This window comes from Zootoca vivipara, chromosome 7 (assembly GCF_965207765.1).
Source record: "Zootoca vivipara chromosome 7, rZooViv2.hap1.1, whole genome shotgun sequence".
Taxonomy (NCBI): domain Eukaryota; kingdom Metazoa; phylum Chordata; class Lepidosauria; order Squamata; family Lacertidae; genus Zootoca; species Zootoca vivipara.
The window spans coordinates 10798497-10818239 of record NC_142590.1 but is presented as its reverse complement, the minus strand read 5'-3'; positions in this window follow the sequence as shown (position 1 = coordinate 10818239).

The window sequence follows — 19743 nt, the reverse complement described above, 5'->3', positions numbered from 1 at the left end:
ACAAAGTACATAACCCTGGTAATAGGTCATTCAACACACATTGAAACGCACAATTAAAAAGACTTCAAATGTAATAATGTTAACATTCAAAAAATGGGCAAAATTGCAACGCTTGGATGTTAAACTTGATATAATTTTGGTTTGGAATTTCAGTTCTGAATACACACACAAATAATGATCCATCAGATGGACATGTGGGAGGAGCTTTGAATGAGACTCAATAGAGCCCTCTTCCTCCCAAGTTGGACTCTTTCAGATAGAGGACTGTCTCCTGTAATTCACGACACTTTCCCACTCCATTCATTGGCCTTTGTTTCCCAACGGTACAGAACAGATGCAAATTTTGTCAGAGGGCAAATGAAAAACTTCAGCAATTTCTTTCAGTGTAATGCATTTATTTAAAATCCCCGGTCAGAAAAACCCTGAGCAAGGGAAAGGACCTTCTGGAGAAGGGCAAGAGAAGAATGTGCTTTGTTTTAACAGGAAAGAGAAGTAATTATTTTTAATGCAGCTTAATTTAAATCTTACGATGCCAAAAAGATAGACATCCCTGCATGCTGCAGAAAATCAGGCACCACTTCTACACTTGCAACCAATAAATTAATACGTAAAATCTACCATGCCTTGGACAGTGCTTTTAAAATAGGGAAGAAAACAGAACGTGTAAGCCTTAGGGGCTTTTATTGCAAGAATCTGCAAGTCCACATGAAATCAAAAGGATATGGCCGAGAGCCAGCAAAATCCCCCTCTTCTCATGTCCTCCTTGCAAAGTCAGTGCACCAGCCCAAGCTTATATAGCAACTCAGAGGCATGGTGAAATGCTGAAGACTGATTACAGGAATATAGGACAGAATTCCTTGAGAAAATTAATAGGGTAAGAGCATAAAAGCACTTGCACATATGGACTTTAATGATATGGCACATTCCTGTTATTAATCCCTGACGTATGTCAGCCCTAGTATTAGGGTCGTGGATAGGCTCTGTGCTAGGCTGCAAAGGATTCTGGGAATGCCCTCCCACCAGATGTCAAAGAGAAAAACAACTACCAGACTTTTAGAAGACATCTGAAGGTAGCCCTGTTTAGGGAAGCTTTTAATGTTTAATAGATTATTGCATTTTAATGTTCTGTTCTGTTCTGTTGGAAGCCGCCCAGAGTGGCTAGGGGAAACTCAGCCAGATGGGCGGGGTATAAATAATAATTATTATATATTATTATTATATTGTATGGTGCACATTCAGTTCACACAGAATAGGAACCAAACTTGTTGACCCCATCTGCTAATGTACTAATTGAATGTCCTAAAAGACATCTATCACTTTCCTGCAGCTTCAAAGGAGGTGAAATGCCTATTTATTATTATTATTATTATTATTATTATTATTATTATTATTATTTGTACCCCACTGATCTGACTGGGCTGCCCCACACACTCGGGCAGGTTCCAACAAAATATCAAACATTGAAAACTTTGCTCTAGAGGGAATTTGTTTTTCAAGAAATATCCTACATTTCCCGCTCTTCCAGGCAAGCCAGTGCTCAAAATGGGGTGGGATGCCATCCTATCCCCTTTCACCTAGACCTATAGCTACCCTACTTATCTTCAAGTGAACGTAATTGAGTCTGGCTTAACCACATCGCTTCCTTTTCCATTTCCACTTCAGGCCCTGGGAGAAGTTTGCCCACCATTATCATTGACGGAACCATGATGAACCCTGCTTGCCAGGGTCCCTGGCACACAGAATTTTTATTTATTCCATTTATACCCCATCTATTTCTCCAAGGAGCTCAAGGTGACATACAAGGCCCCCCCCCACACTTTATCCCCACAACAACTTCTGTGGGGTAGGTTAGGCTGAAAGGCCACAGTGACTGGCCCAAGGTCACCCAGTGAGCTTCATGGATGAATGGGGACTTGAACCCTGTTCTCACAAGTCCTAGTCTGACTCTGTAACCACTGCAGTGAAAACTGTTGGAAGTTTGGTTCTGCACCTGTATAACCCACCTGAATGCTCACACCAACTCAAGAAGGGATTTGCCTGCAGAAGCTTGTTTTACTTCCCTAACACACACCTCTCTAGATGTATTTAGGGGCAGAGCGGGTCCTATTTTTCCTTCAACCTGCTCTGTACTGTCCCATTAAATCTTGGTCCCAACAGATCCAAATGATCATCTTTTATGTTCTTCATTATACAACGAGGAGGACCCTTTCAGATTCATGCATTGGCATACATAAAGGAAAATTATGCCCTAAATATAAGGCAGCTTTTTAATCCACCTGAAGGTCTAAAAGGACCTCATGTACTGATGTTTTATTGGAGTGATGTATCATGTTCCGACTGCTCTGCACCAACTGTGCTATTGATCCAATCATATTTAATAATGCATCATGGCCTCAAAAATTATTATAGGTTATGAGCAAATGAAAGTGAGGAGGCACAAATATAATGCACTTTAGACAGGTGCATTATACCAAAGCACTGAGCTGTATTTCCCACTGACTTCTGTAAATGCACAGCATGCGGTCTCAATAAAGAGGAGATGCTAAATTAGTCCAATTACAGGGTTTCTTCTTTGGCGTTTTTCTAGCTATAATGATAGCCCCCGCCACCACCCCCATCCCTAATATCCTGCAGTCAAGTTATATCACTAAATTAAATAATATTATGGTTATTAGCTATCAAAATGCCTGTCATCATGATGTTGGGGGGGTGGGGGGGGGAGAAAGGTAGCTTTGCCTATTGCAAGGACCCTTGGAGGTGAAATCCAATATTAATGCTAGGTGTGTGCACGGATCTGTCCCTCTGGGATCAATGACATGAAAACAGAAAGCTAAAAAAAAGGGTAAAGGACCCCTGGATGGTTAAGTCCAGTCAAAGGAGACTATGGGGTGCGGCACTCGTATCACTGTCAGGCCGAGGGAGCCGGCGTTTGTCCACAGACAGCTTTCCGGGGCACGTGGCCAGCAGGACTAAACCGCTTCTGGCACAACGGGACACCGTGACAGAAGCCAGAGTGCACGGAAATGCCATTTACCTCCCCACCGCAGTGGTACCTATTTATCTACTTGCACTGGCGTGCTTTTGAACTGCTGTGTTGGCAGGAGCTGGGACAGAGCAATGGGAGCTCACCCCGTGGTGCGGATTCAAACTTCTGATCGGCAAGCCCAAGAGGCTCAGTGGTTTAGACCACAGCACCACCCGCGTTCTTACGGGATTCAAACTTCTGATCGGCAAGCCCAAGAGGCTCAGTGGTTTAGACCACAGCACCACCCGCGTTCTTACGTCACGGTGTTCTGTTGCATGACCAGCAAATCTGTCTGTGGACAAACACTGGCTCCCTCAGCTTGAAAGCGAGATGAGCACCACAACGCAACAGTCTTAACCGTCCAGGGGTCCTTTACCTTTTACTTCCATTACACCAAGTGAGATCACGGATTCATCTTGCTCAATATTGTCTAAACTGATAGGCAGCAAATCTCTGGCATTTCAGACAAGAGTCTTTCCTAACCCTACCTACTGAGTTTGAACCAGGGACCTCTTGCAAGCAACTCACGACAGTGGGGCCTGGGCCAAGCACCGTCGGTGGGTCAAAGTCAGGTTTTGCATATGCTACTGCTGTTGGGGTTGGGTGTGTGCTGCACCATGCATGCTGGGGGCGAGGGCGCAGAGGGAGTCTGCTGCAGCCCAGCCAATGCCTACTGCTTCAAATCAGTCTGATCAGACACACCTACGCCACCCTGGCAGCTCTGTGTGGCTTTGTGAGGCTGGGGTCGGACTGCCCAATCCCAGCCTCACAAAGTGGTGTGGTGTGGACAATCATGCCGCAGAGGAAAGGGGCAGAGATACTGCCACCGTCTTTGCTCCTCTCTGCCACTTCTGCCCCTGGGACAAGTCTGACCCAGGAGTGGAACTGCTGCCGGTTGGTGGCATCGAACTGTCGCGGGAGGAAGCTGCATGCCACAGCCTAGTGGCAGACAGTTGCGGTGACGCTGCCGCACCCTCTCTGCTGCTTTCGCCCCCATGCCACACCCTCTTCCTCCCTCCTTGGGGGGTGCCAGCAGGCATCCCTTTGCCAGCCACAAGGAGAAGGAGGCTCTGTCACCCGAGCCCCTAATGCTTGGCCTGGGTGAGGCTTCGCTCTCCATGGCTCTGGCCTTAATGAGGGAGCTTGCCATGGGGGTGCCTGGTTGCTCTCTCTTTAAAAATGTGCCTAGGGCCACAGACCCAGCCCCCCCCCACGCTACACCACTGTCTCCAAGTGGACTGTTTTACTGTCCTTCGCACCAGTCAATGTCAACCAGTCACACATAAAGGGGAAAGGAAAGGGGTGGGTTTGGGACACCGTTTGGAAGAGGGTTGTGGGAATGTTCAGGGAGGCAGGAGGGGATATATTGTTTATTAATATCATTCCTAACTTGCGCAAGCAAGTTCTACAACTTAGCAGAGTTTTAACATTCCCCCTTTTTAAACGCACAGCGGGTAGCTGGTTGCAAGGTTGTTTAAGCTTCTCAATATAGATTCCTGGTAAGATCCCTTATTCCCCTCTTAAAAGAATAAACACGGCACAATCTTATTTAGAGTATATAAAATAAGTTTACAGTTGGATCCCGGAGGTTCACAGTTGGATCCTGGAAGGCAGATTTAGTTACATATATACATGTGAGTCTATCCCATATGGAGATAGTCTCTTTGTCCTCTGTTGGCCAACAGAGCATCTGTAGCTAAAAAGCTGCTCCAAAGACGAGAGGAAGTCAAAAAGAAGGGAGGAGGGCTGTGTGCCTTGTGCTTTTGTTACCTGCACAGGTAAGGTCACGCCCACCTCTAGTCACATGCAAAAGATTGTTCCAGCCCAGGAGGAAACAGGAAGTTTTCAACTGGCTGGAACAAACATCCCCTTTGCATGTCCACTCTAAAAGAGCCTAAAAAAGAGAGCCAGTGTGGTGTAGTGGTTAAGAGCGGTAGACTCGTAATCTGGGGAGCCGGGTTCGCGTCTCCGCTCCTCCACATGCAGCTGCTGGGTGACCTTGGGCTAGTCACACTTCCTTGAAGTCTCTCAGCCCCACCCACCTCACAGGGTGTCTGTTGTGGAGGAGGAAGGGAAAGGAGATTGCTAGCCGCTTTGAGACTCCTTCGGGTAGTGATAAAGCGGGATATCAAATCCAAACTCCTCTTCTTCTGCTGCTAGGCAAAGAAGGAATGTTGTTCCTGACTGGTACTTATGTATCACATCCCACAGAGGTGAACCACAGTTTCTTGTACAAGCTAAAGAACGACTAAGGAAACACATTAAGGCTAGATGCATAAAGGGTGATCACAAGATCTGAATGTGATGAAGATGGTCATGTTATTCTCTTCAGATTTGGGTTGGTGAAACCCCTCCTGGCAACACAGCCACAACTATGCCCAAGCTACAAATGCAAAAGCACCTCGGCTGACTAGGGTGAGCGAGCTACTGCCATTCTTCTTTAGATCCAGCGTAAGCTAGCTCATCCACATTCAGCCCCACATCCATGCCCGACCCCAAGACATGATGCACTTATAATGGTTTTATTCCACTTTAAGTGCCATTACTCCCATCACCCCTTCTGGTTTAAGAATAATCCTGTGAATTGTACCTCATTGGGGTTCCAAGAATACCGTGTTCTCTCCCAACTATAAATTTCTGTCGGAAAAGTGAGCTATGATTAAACCAATTTAAAACTGTAGCATGGATATGCCCTAAGTAACCAAAAGCATTTCAGGATTAATTTCATTTAAAAAAGAAAAGAAGACAGAACCTAAGCTACGTATCGGCACCAGAAAAAACCCTTTCTAGGCACCCAGTCCCTCACATGATTAGAATATGATATTATATATATACATATTCAGACACCTACCATATATTACGGCGTACAAGGCGACTGGGTGTATAAGACAACCCCACAATTTTCTATTTAAAATATAGAGTTAGGCAAGCGGGCAGCTCGGTTCATGGGGGACCCGGCATATAAGACAACCCCCCAATTTTGAGAAGATTTTTGGTGCTTCAAAAGTAGTCTTATATGCAGGAATATACAGTATTTGTTCCATTACCTAACATTGTGTGTGTGTGTGTGTGTGTGTGTGTGTGTGTGTGTGTGTGTGTAAACAAATAGAAATAGTAGTAGTAATAGAAGTAATGTGTGAACCCTTAGCGGGATTTCTTACAAGATAATATATATATTATTTGGGGCCCCAATCACTGTTATTTCTTGCTCTCTGTAGTAATGTCTTTAGGCTCAGCAAAAACAAAAACAAAAATCTTGTTTTAAAAAGTTTCCTTGATTGCATTTACAGGACTGAATTTCCCATTTCTGCATTTTCACATACCTCATTACATTTCTCCAAAAATTATTTCCTTCACAGAGAATTAACTCACTTATTGTACTTTTTTCCCTCTTTTGGAAAGCACTGTTTATTATTTAAGCAACTAGCCTGATGGTAAAAGTTGGAATTATCTTCTATTTATAGTTTTTGCTTTCCATCTCAAAAGTATTTCAGCATTTTTATTAATGCTTTCGTTAATGTGGGTCTTATTTTCTTGCCAGGAACACATGTTGTAAATCAGATTTATGCTTTATGAAAGCATTCTTAACCTGCTGAAATACATTCAGGAAATGAAAACTAAATTGCCATGTACAAGACTAATTTGTTTTAAAAATGGAAATGATGTGCTTTCCCTGAGAGAAAGTAGACCTTAGAAGAAACTTTGGCCTTACTAAAATTCTTCGGAAATAATGATTTCCAAAGCTTGCAATCACCCTACCCCTATCCTTACCCTGTTCTTGAAGTATGAGGCCACATGAAACAAATAGCCCTGAATGGAGATTCCATCCTCCATCCACGGATGAAATATCATAGTTTAGCACAGACACACATTTTGTATTCAGAAGGTCCCATGTTCAATCACCAGCATCTCTTGGTAGGTTGGTGGGAAACTGTCTGAAACTATGAGTGCCACTGCCAGTCAGAGCAGAAAAACACAGCAGCTTCCTGTGTTAAATCTGTGTTGGGGGCAACCTTCACAATACGCACTAAAGACCCAACACAAGCCCCATAGTTTCAATTAAGCCCCATTGATTCCTATGGGAATTAAGTTGCTCATCATCAGTTTTTCACCTTCATTTCAATGGGACCTAACAGTCTGGAACCAACCTAATTCTCCTTTCTCCTTCAGTGGAAGACAGTGCCCTGAGGCTGGTTATTAAGCTTTAAAAGGCAAATCCGAGTTGGAAGACTCTGGAGTTGCTTTCTCTATTACACGGCAAAAGAAGAATTTACTCAGCTGTGCATTTATCACTGGTAAAACAGGAAATATATAATCAGTAAGATGACTGGGCTGATAAATGTATTTATCTTCTTAATGAGCTTTGTTGAAATGGTTAGAGTGATTAATGAGAATGAGCATGCCATCAGTAACCTTGAAAGCCCAAAAGTCAATATTTTTGGGGGAAATCCTTTGCACAGTGATCCATGATGCTTAAAGCTAAAGAAACCTCACAGGGATACCTGCTAGCTGATGAGCAGACATGTTCGACATGGTGCTATTTAAACAGGATTAAGCATTATGGGAGAAGTAATGGAGGTTTGTTTTAATGGACCTTTAACTCAAGAATGCGAGTCTCCTAATGCCTCCAAAAGGATTTGACTATCTGATTAGTTAGTTAATCAAACTTGCTGAAACCTGTGAATTGCCACACCTTTGGAAATATCCACTGGAAGCAGAATTCAGTTTCATTCTCATTGGGATGTGTTTGCCTATAGGAATGTAATTATTCAAACTAGTGGCTTACCAGTTCTCTCCACTATTAGGAGCCCATGTTCCACATCTGAAGAAAATCCACTCTAGAATCCATGAGGTTTGCAAAGAGTTCTGAATCATCCATTAGGATACTCACTCAATTTATGCTGTGAGTCGTATAAGTAGCAGGTAAAGGTAAAGGGACCCCTGACCATTAGGTCCAGTCATGACAGACTCTGGGGTTGCGTACTCATCTCGCATTATTGGCCAAGGGAGCCGGCGTATAGCTTCCAGGTCATGTGGCCAGCATGACAAAGCCGCTTCTGGGCAAACCAGAGCAGCACATGGAAACGCCATTTACCTTACCGCTGTAGCGGTTCCTATTTATCTACTTGCATTTTGACGTGCTTTCGAACTGCTAGGTTGGCAGGAGCTGGGACCAAGCAACGGGAGCTCACCCCGTCACAGGGATTCGAACCGCTGACCTTCTGATCAGCAAGCCCTAGGCTCTGTGGTTTAACCACAGCGCCACCTGGAGCTCCTGTCAAATCCCTTAAGCCCTGCCCCTTGTTTGATTGATGTCATTACAGGAAATCCCATTCCAAAAGTCCCAGTTGCAATGACGGCACCGGACGTTCTGCGGCCTGATCCCCTGGGCCTACCTGACAGACAGACAGTGTGCCAAGACGAAGTTCCAAGTCCAGAGGCCAATCCACACAAGCAAAGTCCAAAGATCACTCTGGGGTCAGTCCAAGGAAGCCAAGATAGAAGTTCAGCAGTCAGGATACAGTTCAGAGTCAGTCTTGAGGTAGAAACCCATGAAGGTCCAAGAAGAACCGCAGGTTGAGTTCCCTCAATGTGAGCAGCTGAGCACCTCAACTCTGCTGCTTTCTTGTACTGTGCATGCTGATTGCAGCATCTGGGCTTGATGAGGCAAATGACCCCCACCTGCTCTCTGCTTGCCCCAGCTGAGGAATCACATGCCTCCTTCCCCACCTGGCCAGCTAGTGAACTAGGCTGCAAGTCCTGGCCTGCCTCTGTTTCCTGGAGTGCTCTACCCACTGTTCCCTATGCTTCAGGACCCACCATGTTTGTGGGGACAGGGCGAGGGAGTCCTGCTGCTCGGCTTCCTCTTTTTTTCTTTTCTTTTTTAAGAAATCATTTTTATTTTACTCCTGTGTGATTCACTCTCGGCTGCACTCCTTGCTAGGACCCTCTTCCTCCTCCTCGAAGTTCTGCCAGTTCATGACATTCCTGTCCCTCAAAGTACAATCCAGGAAATGGAAGTTGCTTCACTATCAGGACCTATTAAAATGGAGTCCCTGGTTCACCCTGTAGAGACAAATGGCCTCTCTACAGTGGCATCATTCCACAGTGAAACTTTGAAGCTCTTGTCAATATGACCTTCCAGGGCAGGACTTCTGAGGGACAGAGCATCTAGTGGTGCCATGTGGACCAGGACATCCTGTGACACCATCAATCAAACTCAAAAGCAGGGCTTAAGAGATTTGACAAGAGGTATACCCATGTGGTGTAGTGGTTAAGAGCAGTAGACTCGTAATCTGGGGAACTGGGTCCGCGTCTCCGCTCCTCCACATGCAGCTGCTGGGTGACCTTGCGCTAGTCACACTTCTATGAAGTCTCTCAGCCTCATTCACCTCGCAGAGTGTTTGTTGTGGGGGAGGAAGGGAAAGGAGATTGTTAGCTGCTCTGAGACTCCTTAGGGTAGTGATAAAGTGGGATATCAAATCCAAACTCTTCTTTTTCTTCTATACTACAGTAGTACCTTGGTTTTCAAACTTAATCCACTCCGGAAGTGCGTTCCAAAACCAAAGCGTTGCAAAACCAACGTGTGCTTTCCCATTGAAAGTAATGCAAAGCGGATTAATCGGTTCCAGACTTTTAAAAACAACCCCTAAAACAGCAATTTAACATGAATTTTACTATCTAACTAGACCATTGATCCATAAAATGAAAGCAATAATCAATGTACTGTGCTATAAAATAAATCAGACAGTACTGTAGATGATAAAAATTAAAATTAACTTTTTTTCTTACCTGCACTGATGGTAGTCATTGTTTGGATGGGGGGCTTTTATCCATTTCTGCAGTCACACAATCAATCAATCAATCAATCAGTAGCTGAACTGGGTTTCACACAGTCACAAAAACAAATTAACTCAAAAAGCCACAAAAACGCAAAATAAATAGCAAAAAACAAAAGTGCCAAACTTAATCCATTCCAGAAGTCTGACTTCCAAAATGTTTGAAAACCAAGGTGCAGCTTCTGATTGGTGCAAGCGCCCCAGAAACAATAGCCAACAACTACAATACATTGGATATTCTACTTCCGAAAAATGTTCGAAAACCAGAACTCTTACTTCCGGGTTTTCGGCGTTTGGGAACCAAGGTGTTTGAGTACCAAGGCATTTGAGAACCAAGGTACCACTGAACTTAAATTGACAAGGTTTCTTTATCTACGGACCCACATGAACTGTGAGCGTGGAAAGTGGATTAATCCATTCCAGATGGTCCGCGGAGTACTTAAACTGAAGCGTACTTAACCTGAAGCGAACTTTCCCATTGAAAGTAATGTAAAGTGGATTAATCTGTTCCAGACTGAAAGTACTCAAACCGAGGCATACTTAAACCGAGGTATGACTGTATTTTCATTTTACAAGTGTGAGAGTCACATCGTTGACTCCACCCACTTTTGCCTGGCCCCACCCACAACTAGAAGGCAGCATTAGAAAGCTGCCCATGTGGGAATGTGGTCCTGAGGTTGTGAAAGGTTCTCTGATCCTGCCCTATAATATTCCCATGGAACAGATTAGGGAAAGAGGGCACAGGGAACTGCAGAGGAAGCTGGGAGGCAGGAAAGCTTCATTCCACGAATGTGAACCCTGTTCTGTTCGCAGAAAAGTTAGAATCCAAATGACTATTTTCCAGCTAAGTGGAGGCCAATGTTGTTCTGCAAAGTTCAGGCTGGCTTGATTTAACACATGCTGCCAGAATGTTAATTAAATGTTGAAATTACCATGCTCTTTCTCCTTTTTTTGTGGAATTGGCATAATTATGAAACATATAGAGCAGTTTAAACAGATTTTTGTGGATCTTTCTATGTTTGCTTATTGAGACATTTATCCATAGTTACAATTAATGGTTCCCCACCCTGCTTAAGCAATCAAGACTTCTGAATACTCGTTGCTTTTGCATCCTTATAATCACATCCAAGTCAAAGACTTTCAACAATGTCAACACATTGTGGCGTATCCAAGCTTACATCTCAGGAAAGAATGGTGTGGCCAGTATTTGAATTGGCAAAATGATGTGTCTTGGCTTCAGATGACTTGTGTATATATAATGCTGAGCACTAATTAATCTTCTGGCTTTGGGTACCTATTAACACTGGCGTGAAATCCAAGCGGGAAAAGCGTGGTCTACAATGTTAGTTGCTTCGTTGCCTAAGAGACTGGCAGGAGAAATGAGAGACTGTGCGATAGATACAAAGTTAGTAAATTATGCTGGAGGATTTTGTGAAGGAAGTTCTTAAATACCTTTGCTTACATCTTTCATCAAAGCTTAGATTTAAAGCTAGCAATTGCTAATTAGAGCTGGCTCAGGGGAAAGCTTTATTTTTTTATTTTTAAAAAAGCATGGTTCTCATTATGCCAGGCTTTCACAGTTCATTCCAACTATAATCTCCACTCATTTGATTTTGCTGGGAAAAACTAGTGATACAGGAAGGAATTGCAGGAGGCCTGAGGAGGTATGTTGTGTTTAGACTTTAAGGTCAACTTCAGGGGAGGAACTGTATTTTGTCAAAATGTTCATGTGACTCAGAACTGACGGCAGTGCCGGATTACCAAATAGGCCTATTAAGCACCAGCCTTTTAGGGCCCCCGCAACAACGGATCTAAATAAAATTGATTGGTTTTGTGTAATAAAATTGGTTTATTCAATTTGTTGTCTGGTAAAATAGTACATGTATGAGGAGATAATTTGCATAGCTGCCAAGTTCCGGCCTGAGAAATAAGGGACTGGATCGGAAGTAGCAGACCAGAAGTAGCGCTGCCGCCATTTTGGAACTGGGTGGAGAATAAACTGGGAAAAAACAAAAAAATCCATTTTTTCGGCTGGGGACAGCTGGAAAAACGGGGGTTTTCCAGGGAATACGGGAGACTTGGCAGCTATGGATAATTTGTGAGGGGAGGGGCCCCCTGAGATTTTGACTGCCTAGGGGTCTCCACAGGGTTTAATCTGGCACTGACTGGGTGTCTGTCTGTGCAGATGAGGCTGGTGTGAAGTGAGCTATAATCGGGAAGAACACGCCTCCTTGTTCCTCAGGTGTGAGTAAAAACCAACATGGAAGATTTTATAGGGGCCCAGAATGCACCTGCACTGCATTTCCCTCTATTGGCCCAAACTCACTGATGGTAGCTAGGCTGAATCCCTTGCCAGTCTTATTTCAGGTGACCAGGTCAAGACCTACTGTGGCCTCTATAACTGACAGCTTAAATCTATATCCACCCCATAAATCAGGGATGGGGTACCTGTAACCCTTCAGTGGTCTCTGGACCACAGTTCCTATCATCCCTGACCATCCCTGCTTGATGGGGCTGATGGTAGCTGAAGTCCAATAAAATCTGTAGGCCACAAGTTCCCCTACCCTGGCCATATATCATTTTGGGGGGCAGCCAGATCATGTGTTTGGCATGTTTCAGATCTCCTTAGTAGAAGAAACTCTTGCTTCCCGTCGATAACCCACTAATATTATCTATCGTTGCCACCATATTGCTGGAGTGTCAGCCACCTTCTTCCTTTGCCTAAATGCTGTGGTGTAAGATCAAGGTCCATTTAGTTCATCATCCTGTTCCAGAAGTAGCCAGGAAGGTGCTCTGAGGAAGCTCAAATGCCGGGCATCAATGGTGACCACCATCCCTTCTTCTCTGACTCCAGCTTCTTTATCCCAGAAATCCTGCCAGCGGAGAGCCAGTGTGGTGTAATGGTTAAGAGCGGTAGACTCATAATCTGGGGAACCGGGTTCACGTCTCCACTCCTCCACATGCAGCTGCTGGGTGACCTTGGGCTAGTCACACTTCTTTGAACTCTCTCTTTGAACTCACCTCACAGAGTGTTTTTTGGGGGGGAGGAAGGGAAAGGAGAATGTTAGCCACTTTCAGAATCATACAAGAACACTCAATTCAGTTCTCATGTTGCCATTGGTAAATCTATAATCTCTTATGTCATTAATTATCTTAACACCTAAAATATATGTGTTTAATGGTGATGAGCAGTGACACGTAGCTATGGTTACCAGATTTTTTCAATGAATCCGGGGACATTTTTATTTATTTTTTGAAGCTGAGTAGCAACAGTGAGTCAGTATTGGGGATGGTGAGGCAAAAGATCCTGGACCCAAGCACACATGCATATTGTATAAAGGTGCAAAGCCTTTCACACCTTGGATAAAGGTGCAAAGCCCTTCGCACGTAGACTTTGCCTTTGGCCCCACTTCAACAAGTTCCAATTACAGTGGTCCCTCAGGTTAAGTATGCTTCAGGTTGAGTACTTTCAGGTTAAGTACTCTGCTGACCTGTAAGTGTTTACTTCCGGGTTCCACCACACGCTCATGCGCAGAAGCGATCTGCACACTTTGTGCATGCGCAGAAGCACTCTATCGGTGCTTCGCACGCACGCGCCATCAGCGCTTGGGTGAAATACTTTTCGGGGAACCAATTAAGTACTTCATAGCTGCCAAGTTATCCCTTTTTTACAGGGATTTTCCCTTATGCTGAATAGGCTTCCTCGCGAGAAAAGGGAAAACTTGGCAGCTATGTAAGTACTTAACCCGAGGGACCACTGTAAATGTTTTTTTTCCATCTACAATACTGTCTTATTTATTTTATAGTACAGTACATTGATTATTGCCTTCATTTTATGGATCAATGGTCTCTTTAGATAGTAAAATTCGTGTTATAGGGAGTGTTTTTCATCGTCTGGAACAGATTAATCCACTTTCCATTACAGTACTTTCAATGGGAAAGTTTGCTTCAGGTTAAGTACGGACGTCCAGAACCAATTAAGTACTTAACCTGAGGTACCACTGTAGTGAGATTCCCCCGCCCCATGCATGCACACATAAACACAGAGAGTTGGGATTTATTTATTTAGCCCAAATATGCTTCCATTTGTATTTGTTTACATTAAATCTCATTGGCCATTTGGTCACCCGTTCGACCAGTTTGGTGCAATCCTTTTGGAGCTCTTCACAACCTGCTTCAAATTTTTATCCTAAAGAAATTCAAGACAATAGATGCTTTAGCCATGAGAACCGTCGCAGTGTCTTTCCACGTCAAGCACTAATAAAATCCAAGAGAAAACAGCACTCAGTGTGCGCAACAGAACTTCCTTTGGCATGTACAAGTGTCCCCTTGAGACTTGCTGGGTTTGGATCAGTGGACAATATTGGCAGCTTTCCAGTTTGTGACAAATGTAGGCTTCTTAGAGAGAGAAGTGAACCAGTGGATGGAACATTTAATTAACCCCAGATTTTCCACTGGCAGAAGAGTCAAAATTACCTGCCAAAATGATTAGTACTTTGTAAACCATGCACTGCAGGAACAGAGCAGGTATTTGACTGGACGTGACCTTTCCAATAAATGATAGCTGTTATTGTAGAGAGAGGGGAGTGCTTCAACAGGTTTGTTTCTTCAAGCATTCCAGCTCAGAACATTGCTTGCTTAAAAGTCTCTTAATCCAGAGTTGACAATATAGAACAGTGGTTCCCAAATATTTTCCCTGCTGACCAATTGAAAGCTGCTGAGGGCCTTGGTGGATCACTTATCACTCTCACACCCTACTTAGGAGTTACTCGCAGCATCTGCTTGGGCCATGTTGGAGACGGAATGCTGTTTATTTGCTGAAAGAGCAATGTCATCACCATAGCTAAAAATATTCCCAAAGAAAACTGAGTAAAGAGCAGTTTGACAATCTCGTGCACAAAATCAGTTTCAGTTATATTTAGACAGGACGAAATACACAACTTCCAGTGGAGGAGGAAGAAGAGGAGGAGGAGCTGTTTGAGGAATGAAGCTCAACTACACAATAATCTATGCTTAGAGTCATACCCAGCGTAGCTCCACTTCCAAGACCTCAGAATTACCTGGTAGTAATAATGGTTGGCTAAGATTCTGATAAACTGGACAGGGCAAATGCTACTGCCTTGGAATGTTCTGAGAAAGCTTTGGAAAGAATTGACCTTAACATGTTCAAAGATGTCATGATTGAACATGTTGCCAACTTCGATTGTGAACAGATCTCATCTCCATTTGGAGCATGTTCAGAAGAATCCAGGAGGGGGTGTGTGCCAAAGAAGTTCACAGTCACTCTTGTCAAGTCACTCTTGTCAAACACAAACCACATCAGTCATTTGACTGGAATTGTTACAAATAGGATGAACACTGCAAGATTAAAGTCAGATTCCTTAATGCACACACCTGGAAGGAATTTAGTTCCCGTTTGTATTTCTTTGAAATCATAACGGCAATATTTAGAATTGACTTTTGATACAGAAGGTTCTGTTTATGACCAACCTGAATTGAGAGGCAGATTGCTTCAGACTTTTGTATCATTTACTATTGAAACACCTGATTTTGTTTCTCTGTTCACATAGCAAGTGACACAAGATGAAAGCAGTGTTTGCTTGTTGACTGAACATAAACTAGCAGTCCAGCATGGAAAATGGAAGTTTGGTGCTGGAGGAGTCCTCCTGCCAAGTCAAGGAAGCCTACTTTGTGTCCATCACCAGGCAATAGCATTTCCATCTGCTTTCCCAGAATCCAGGATTTTTTTTAAAAAATATACTTTAATAAGTTGTGTATCTTTGTTTCTCAATTTGATCCTTTTACCCGGTTTTGTATGTTTTGTGGTATTTTATGCATTTGCCGTTATTTTTATTGATTGTAGACTGGTCATTATTGTGGCCGAGAAGCGTGAACTGCTTAATTATTATTTGTTGATGTTTAATTTTACTGTTTACTATTAGATACTGATGTATGGTTGAATGTTGCTTTGTTTGATATAAGTTGTCTATTTTAGTTATTGTGACTTTTATATTGGATCAGATTGTTACTATTAATGTTTGATGTTTGATTATGTTTTTATGTGTTGGAAGCTGCCCAGAGTGGCTGGGGCAACCCAGTCAGATGGGCGGTGTGTTAGTTAGTTAGTTTGTGTGTGTGCAAATCACCTGTGTGCACACAGAAACCACTCCCCATTTGCACATGTGGTACTTGGGAACTGAATCTGTAAGTTCCATTAGGACTTGGGAGTGGAATCATGGGAGGAGTGGGGAAGCAAGATCTTCGAGCATAGAATGAACTAACTTTAGCTGGTATGGCAGAGCACTTATTGGTTTTTCAGATCTGTCATAGCAACTACAGTTACAGTGGTAGCTCGGGTTACAGACGCTTCAGGTTACAGACTCCACTAACCCAGAAACAGTGCCTCAGGTTAAGAACTTTGCTGCAGGAAAAGAACAGAAATCGCGTGGTGGTGGCGCAGCGGCAGCGGGAGGCCCCATTAGCTAAAGTGGTACCTCAGGTTAAGAACCATAGCTGCCAAGTTATCCCTTTTTTAAAGGGATTTTCCCTTATGCTGAATAGGCTTCCTCGCGAGAAAAGGGAAAACTTGGCAGCTATGTTAAGAACAGTTTCAGGTTAAGAATGGACCTCTGGAATGAATTAAGTTCTTAACCAGAGGTACCACTGTAGTTGATTCTATGCTCAAAGTTCTTGCTTCCTAAGAGAGCATCTTAGCCTTTCCAGTCAACATCTGTGACCTTACACAGCTGATATTGTTTTCATCTCCAGAAGCGAAGCCACTCAGAGTAGGTTTTGACTAGCTGACCACAACTGCCGCAGGGTTGTGTTTAGGGAGAGATGCATCCCACTAACTTTAAGGATGAAAAGTAAGCCAACAAGCACAGGGAATTTGGCCTGGAAGCAAACAAGCAATCAGTGTCGTTGTTGGGAAATCAGCCAAATACGCTCTTGCTTCCTATCTTTCAGGATGTAAAGGGAAGCATTTTGCACCAACTGTAACTTTCAAGTCTTCTTTAAAGACACACCTATGTAGAATGCATATGTTGCAAAGTATTTTGTGGGAGGCCAGCAATAAGAACTGAATATTATGTGGCACATTATATATATGGCATTAAGTGTCACACTAATTCTTTCTACTGAATGTTAGGACAGGAAATTAGTACAGGAAATAAAAAATGGACGCTTTTATGCATATGTTATGAAAATTTATGCATCCACCTTTGCTCACATGGTTCCAGAGGGGGAATTTTTCACAGCAGGACTCAGTTGCTTAATTAGCACAGAATAATTAGAACTCACAGCAGGGAGAAATTCCAAAGTTCAACATTAGATGCACAAGATAAACCCTTGGCTGTATTCTGGAGCACAGTACAGTTCAAAACAGAAATCTGTTGCAGGTAGCTTGTCTAGCACATGTAGCGTATTCCAAACAGCTTTTGAAAAGAAGCAAAATCCCATTGGGAAAAATGCATGTTCAGTAATTACAAACCAGCCAATCCGTTAATAAGTTTGTCAGTTCTCTGGTGCGCCTAGGGCTACCTAAGACACTGTTTTCGGACTACAATTCCCATCATTCCTGACCATTGGTCTTGCTAGCTAGGGATGATGGGAGTTGTAGTCCCAAAACATCTGGAGGCACAAGGTTGGGAAACACTGACCTAAGACATTGGTATACATCCCTTGATTATGGAACATTTGGTGACCCTTATTGACTTGATTCTGTTGGAAACATTCACCCTAGTTCAGCTTTGGATAGCTGAGACCCTTCTTTGTGTGCTTCCTCCAAGAGAGGTTTGGAGGGTGGCATTATTACAATAACCCTTTTTCTGCAGTGGCTTCCCAGGGAGTCACCAGGTGTACAACAACTTTTTGTGTACAACAGCCTAATGATCTCATGATGATGATGAAGGCAAGATCAAAATCAGGGAGTCTGTAGTGCACAATTCAATACTTTACTGACATATTACAGTGGTACCTTGAGTTACAAACGCTTTGGGTTACAAACTCCGCTAACCCGGAAGTAGTTGCTCTGAGTTGCGAACTTTGCCCCAAGATGAGAACAGAAATTGCATGCCGGCGGTGCGGCAGCAGGGGGAGGTCCCATTAGCTATTTTATTATTTTTATTATTTATACCCCACCCATCTGGCTGGGTTTTCCCCACCACTCTAAAGTGGTACCAACGGTTTCGGGTTAAGAATGGACCTCTGGAACAAATTAAATTCGTACCCCGAGGTACCACAGTACTGTATCCTAAAATATATGTACACTGAGTTTCAATTCAATTTAATTGAACAGTATTCTGCATTTCCCCCCTCCCCTTGTGTTAAACATTCATTTAGACCAGCCATATTCACAGGGGAATATATTGTATATACTCTTCTGCAACTGATTCCACTTTTTGCTTATTCTCTTCGCTAGATTTCTGGAGTCTCTGCAAAAAGAAGTATGTGACCAGACTAGACACGAGAGTCAAGAATCTACCCTATGGTGATCAGAATGGCTTACAGGAACTGCTTCACTGACCACAGCAAAGCATCATGAAGTTTTCATAACTATTATAAGGGAGGTGTCTGATGGTGAGCAAGGGGAGAGAGAATAAACTTTTAGTGCTAACTTTAAAAAGTAGTTTATATTCATTCGACTCTTCCATCACAGCAGTATCAAGGGATTTGAACAGGTGTAATTGACACCAGAGACTGACTTACAGTAAACCCCCTGAAATTATTAAATGGCTGGAACAGTTTCCTAAGCCACCATAGCCCAGTATTACGTCTTACACTGCTGTATTTAGGACCACTGGCAACTTAGAGAGATCTTTGCAATTCACATCATGGGCTAGATTAAAGAAAGCACATTCTGCCACCTCCCAAACCCTGTTCCTATGGACACTGGTTTCCTACAGCCTTATCACCATTAAATTTACTGCGTCTGTTTTTACACCAATGTGACTAACGTAAGAATCAGACCCCAAACTGCTTTAACTTCGAATGTGCTTGCTCTGAGAGATTAAGTGACATTAAGACAACTCGTCTGTTCTTTCCATGCTGCAAAAAAAAAAATAACCCCACACAAAATAATTTAATGGGAAAGCTGCAAAGGGAAGTGATGAAATAGCTGAACACACAAATACACACAGAGAGGGGGGGAGCAGTACATTAGTAGAATATAAAATTCAGAGTCATGTCAAAGGCAAGCATTAACACATCGGAAGGAGAAACTGGAAGCCTAAAAGGAAGCTGAAAGTAGGAAGCTTCTGTTCCACTTTTCAGGGTTTGGGTGAGATTACAGGTAAAACAGATTCATAGCTATGCTCTGTAAAGTTGTGGCCATCATTTATGACCAAGGCTGGAAGGTTTAAGGCATTTAGACTGTGCACACTTTCCTGGGGCTAAGAGTGTGGAATGAACTAGCTCGATTCACCGAATTAGTTCAAAAAATCGCTGAACTACCTCTGAAAATAGTTCCCATAATTGTTCAAGTGAATTGAATGGGAATTAAATTCATTTGGGCATATAGCAAGTTCTAACCTATCAAGTTCATTCCATGATGGTTAAAGATGCTAATTGTTGGGGGAAATAAATTAAACACATCACATTCCGTTGTGTTTTGATGTTTTCTTAGTCTTCGCAGTCTGTAACATTCTGAATGCTGAAAGGAGAAAAAAGCCAAGCATCATTTAGATGAACTTGAATTGAATTATGAACTGAATTATTTCATTTTGTAGATGGACAAACATGAACTGGAATCAATTCCTTTTTGGACATGCTGACCTTGAGGCATTTCCTTTTTAAAAGGAACTATCCAAGCTCTGTCGAAGTCCCACTGAATTGAATGGGACTTACTTTTGTGTAGACCTGTGTAGACATGATTGTTCTGTT